This window comes from Meleagris gallopavo, chromosome 2, assembly GCF_000146605.3.
Source record: "Meleagris gallopavo isolate NT-WF06-2002-E0010 breed Aviagen turkey brand Nicholas breeding stock chromosome 2, Turkey_5.1, whole genome shotgun sequence".
Lineage (NCBI taxonomy): Eukaryota > Metazoa > Chordata > Aves > Galliformes > Phasianidae > Meleagris > Meleagris gallopavo.
In genome coordinates this window covers 52,270,097-52,275,537 of record NC_015012.2, presented here as the reverse complement: position 1 = coordinate 52,275,537, position 5,441 = coordinate 52,270,097, and the positions used below count along the sequence as shown (strand labels likewise).

The following is a 5,441-nucleotide window of genomic DNA, read 5'->3' as shown; positions in this document are numbered from 1 at the left end:
AAAAAAAAAAAGGAGTCATATTGTCTTTTTGGTCATTAAGGACATTGACTGACTGCTTAAAAAACATTTTTACCCTGAAGCTAAAAACTGTCATTGGCAATGTAATAAAAATATTCTGTTACAGAACAGCTGGGGATAGGCAATTGGTAGATACCAACACATAGAAATGGAAATTGACTCCTGGGCCTACAGCATCACCATCAGCATTCCTGGCTCACAGTCTGTTTTAGTAATCAAGAGATTACTGAATGAGCAAATTAAAAGTTCCATGACATCTTCATTTGAACTGTAATTATATTTCAATACTCCATAAACATTTGAAGCTGCGGAGGAGTTAACAGCAGCTGTAAGCAATGGGCAGGGAAAACTCATTCACACCCATACAATAACTTACAAACCACCTTTTTTGTCTTATATTCTCTGCCCTAGGCATCTATAAAGGTCTGTTAAACAGCGTAGGTGAAATGCTTTTCTTTCAAGGTATCAAAATTACCTCTTTGCAAAAAAAGGATGTTAAAAAAATCCAAATATGTCTAAAGGCATTTCATGTTCCTGAATTGTAAATTAACACAGATGTTGGACCAAAAAAAAAAAAAATATCTAGCTGGCAGATCTAGTGAAATAGTGGGAGGCACCATGGGGAAAAAAATCACTGATTTCCTCAGATCAGATGCAGCTTCAGACAAATGAAAGAAAGTAAGAGCAGAATACTTTTAACAGGGGAGACAATGGGCTATTTTGACAGTACATCAGCCTGATAGATTTGCCAGCCTTTGTCAGTGCTTGTCCTCCATCATCATCCCAGTAGGACTTCGAAGACTATCCAGGCATTACCCCTTTCACTGAATATAACAAGTTATTATCTGCATACACTGCACCATTCAGCTGAAGAGGAACATTTGTGGACAGCACAATACCTGAGTCCTAAGAAAACAGAAGGCTTCAAGTGTGGCTTCAGGGAATTGTCAGAACAATCAAGAACAAGACCCTCTGATTCCTGAAACAGCTCAGTAAACAAACTGGGGAGACGTGACCTAAACTCAGAAGGCCTCACTCACACAATGCAAGACTTCATTGAATCAGAGAATTGTTAAGGTTGGAAAAGACCTCTAAGATCATTGAGTCCAACCGTCTACCTATCCTCACCATGTCCACTAACCATGTCTCTCAATGCCACATCCACACAATTCTTGAACACCTCCAGGGACACTGACTCTACTACCTCCCTGAGCAGCCTGTGCCACTGCCTGACAACCTTCCCTATGTGAACAAGTTTTTCCTAATATCCAGTTTGAACTTCCCCTGGCACAACTTAAGGCCATTACCTCTCATCCTATTACTGCTATGTGGGAGAAGGGGCCAACACCAACCTTGCTTCAACCTCCTTTCAAGTAGACTCTGAAACCTTTTGCTTCCTCTCTGTCTCCTCAGGGCCACAGGAGCAGAGCAGCAGCCAGAAGCAGTGCACAAGCAGATGTTCCTTCATCACATAGGTCTCAATCCCAAACAGGCTGATATGGACATCTGATTTCATGCCTACAAATACGCTGACTGCCAAGCAGCCACTTGCTGTGGACGGAGAGCTGATGCTGCGCTCGAGCCCCGTTCTGCACAGTCAGGTGGAGGTGCCTCAGAAGACAGGATGGGCAGACAGAGTTAGAGGATGGCTGAAATATTCTGAGGAAAATGAAGTACGTAGTGACAGGGGTTGAAGAAACAGGATTATGCTGGATGGAAAGAGAAGAAACACTGAGAAGGAAATCATTTCAATTCAGGTAGCACTTAATAACATGCTTTAAGTTAAAGCACATAATTCAGTAATTTCATATCGATACTCTGTGCACCTCCAGTCAGGCATATATTTGAGCAGCTTGCTGAGCCGAGGCTCTGCAGCAAAGTTCCACAAGCTGCTCAGAGTGATGTCAGTTCATGGTGCTTCTGAGTGTTGACACTCCTCCTTTGGCTGCCTCTCTGTGCTATCCCAACACCTTCTCTGTGGATGCTGGTACTGGGCAGGCCATGCTGACAGTGGGGACAGACGCTCTTAGCACTGGCAGTGGGGCCTGCACAGTGCAAGCAAGAGAGACTGGAGCAAAACCTTTTTTCCAGCATTATTAACATGGCAGCAATACATCCAGCAGTGGATGCAGCAGCAGACCTGGACAGGACCTTTAGGCACTTGTCAGCCTCTACTCTGTGTGTCCTCATCTACCCTTTTCCTTTAGCAACTTGAAACAGAGATTTCAAGCTTATCTTGACTGAGGACTGCTAAATTTCTCAGCCTCCACAACCTTTTTCAGAAGCAGTTAAGTAAGCATCATATCTCTACACAGACATGGTGTAAGAAACAGATCCAGCTACGTGACTGGAAATAAATAAAAAATAATAATTTGCATTTTCAGAACAAACATTTCTGATTTTTTTTTCCCAAAGAAGTGTGTGACAGATGGTTTGAGTGAGGCATTCAGACACTACCAATTTCCTAGTGTTCCGTCAGCTATTTACAGTTTCTGTTGCACACATTAAACACTGAGAGCATTTTTCCCCCTAAACTTCAACCTGGCTCTTTAATGCATAATAAAAATACCTCTCAGATGTCCCATATTCACACCATTGTAATGAATTATTAGTCTCCATCATTTGATGTACAGTGCACATATAGACATAATTCATTACTCAGGGAGAGACAATAAAATAGCACTAAGCATTTAAAACCTATTAATCTGGATAGCACCGTTAGCATAAGCAATACTTTATTATTACTAAATTAAACTCATTATAAGTATCCCGAGTATCCAATCAGGTTAGTAATAGACCGATTGTCTAGCTATCTACATGAATGGCTTGATGGAATACATTGGGTATTGCTATACATTAATCTGACTGTTACTGTGCCGTTATTTATAACTCTGATAAATTATCTTTCGTAACATGCAAAACAGCTAAACAATTTATGAAAGAATATTTAGAATGTTTTTATAGGTTACATGATTGATGTTTTCTTCCTTTTCTCTTTAGGGGCTAAAAGAAATTTTCCATCAATTCAGTCAGATAATCCGTGGTCACTATGAAACTTAAGTATGTATTTTTTGTCTTCAGATTTTATCAGACTTAGGTTAAAGAAAACAAGCAAGGAAGGCCAAACATAAAATATTTGAAGCAGCAGAAGCTGGGCTGCCAAGGGCATCTTACTGACCCCATCAGGTCAGAGCACTGCTAGAGCTGGCTGGACCTTGAGCTGTGATTCAAGAGACACCAGGTATTTAGAAGGGACGGAGTGAAGTTGGAGATATACCAGGGAAAATTCTAAGAATAAAGGTAGCTGTTATTAACTATGTAACTGAAACATCTATTTTTATCTTTTTAAGGATGCAGATATGAATGATATACCAGTTAATTGATTCAGCTATTCAAAAAGCCTGTTATTTTTCATCAGTGCTACATGAGCCAAGTAGTGCGTATATGTGCATGCAATGCATGCTAAAGTGTAGGATTCGGCTAAAAGTCAACTCCAGGAAGACAACCCCTGAAGATCTTGCCAGTGGAAGCTGTCTCTTTATTGTGGCTACTGTTGCTGTAGTGTGACTGCTTCAAAAAAGATTAATTTTTTATTCTCCCAGGCCTTATGTAAGAGCAGAGAAACAGTTCTTTTCTACAGATGGGAAACTGAAGTTAAAAGATTATGACTTCACTTTGTGCTGGCAGGCAAGAAAATGAGGAGGAGCAGACCTCCCTGCTTCTTTCTGTGACCTTTCATGTGAAGCGGCTGCAATTTCTTCCCTTTTGGTTCATTTCCACTACACAGGTTTTGATGGGTTTTGTATACAGAACAGCAAGTGGGGTCAAGGACTTGATTCTATTTATCAAGAGTCAGACGTCAAAAGCAAGCAGTCTCTCATTGTCAGCAACTGCCTCCCATAAATGGAGGCAGCATATATGTACAGATATACAAACAACTCTTTCCCAGTGCTCTTCCTGAGGCAGTACAGCTGGGCTTTCACAGTAGCAAAGATGGCATATGCTGCTTGTTTACCAGAGAGGGGAAATTTCTATGGCTGTCCCGGGCTTTCCTCAAGGCATCGGAGAAGAATGTGGCAGAATCAGTGCCAAATGGACCTGGTCCTCAGTCCTAGCCTGATATCTTACCTACAGACAAGATCACAGGCAAGGAGCCAGATCACACACCCAGAGCCCCAGGAGATCCAGAGCCCACCAGGTAAACTAAATAGAAGCAGCAGGCTGGCATGGGAAGGGACAGACTGTGCCTTTGTCATTTGCCAAGTGCTCATAATTTTCTGGTATCAACCGCTTGGTACTCAGTGCAGGTTTCTTAAGGCTGTCATGATTGTCTTTGAATAAAGAGCATATGTGATTGGGTCCTTTCTGGTGAACTGACAGGGCAATAACTTTCACACAAGAATCAGATTAGTTGATAGTAAAGATACATAGGATGTGTTGTGTGAAGGACATGAGTGGTTCTTGCTGTTGTTTCACTGAAATAACTTTGCTTTCCTGAATGCAATATGAAAACGTACTGAGAAAAGTAGGCTGAATGTAGCTCAGTGACACTGGCATTCTGGCATTAAGATGTGCCCAGTACTTTACGTTGGCCTCTCACTGCTCTTTTCAAGGTTCAGCATTAATAATAATTCTTCTGAAAGTCAGATTGCTTTGTGCAATTTTCCTGTGTAGAATGACTCAGTTGCTCAGTTCAAGAAAGAAAGGATCTAATGAAGCCAGAAGCAAAATATACTGAACTTAAATCTCAGGGCATCTCTCAGTCTCACTTTTCTTTCTTCATGCATGGCTAAATATATCTATTTTGAGGATAAAAGATGTAGCTTTTACCCACAAAAAGAATAGATTAAATAAAAGCAACTCCTTTTTCTGACAGTCCTTTGATGAAAGGGTTATTGTTGGTTAAACCGAACGTACCAGCATTCTAACCTTTCCTGAGCTGGTTTTACTACAGCCAAACCCACTTGTGCCTACATAGAGACTGTCTGTCTGTCATGCACATGGCACATGGAGTCTTATGCATTGCTAGGCTTAGATCTGGTCATAGCAACTGCTAGGCGCCTTTCCATGGAGACCTCCATCAGTCATGGCAATGATGGGGCAGGGACCTTCTGGCCTCTCCAAACAGGTGGAGATTTTGCAGCCAGTACTAGAAAAAGCCCCAGTCATGTACATTGTCCAGTTAGTCCAGTCTATGTCTTCATGTGAAGGGAAGTTCTTTCTCTGGACAAGGAGGCTGATGTTACCAAAGGAGAAGACACTGCTGAGAATCAGTTCTGCAGCTAACCCTGACGACTCTTCTCAACCAAGGAAAAACATTATCGTTAATGGTAAATCACATCCTTACTTGCAGGTGGCCAATGTTACTAAAGTGACCTGTGTCTTCAACAAAAGCAGTCTTTGGTTTTGCAATAGAAGGGAAA

The 5,441-nt window shown here is 41.5% G+C and overlaps 1 long non-coding RNA gene across 1 annotated transcript; it reads left to right on the top strand.

Annotated features, from left to right (window-relative positions):
- Nucleotides 1-6: 6 nt before the first annotated feature.
- Nucleotides 7-5,441, top strand: LOC109366078. Its single transcript, XR_002112127.2, has 2 exons — nucleotides 7-1,775; nucleotides 3,100-5,441. It is a non-coding gene; the product is annotated as an uncharacterized LOC109366078 (long non-coding RNA).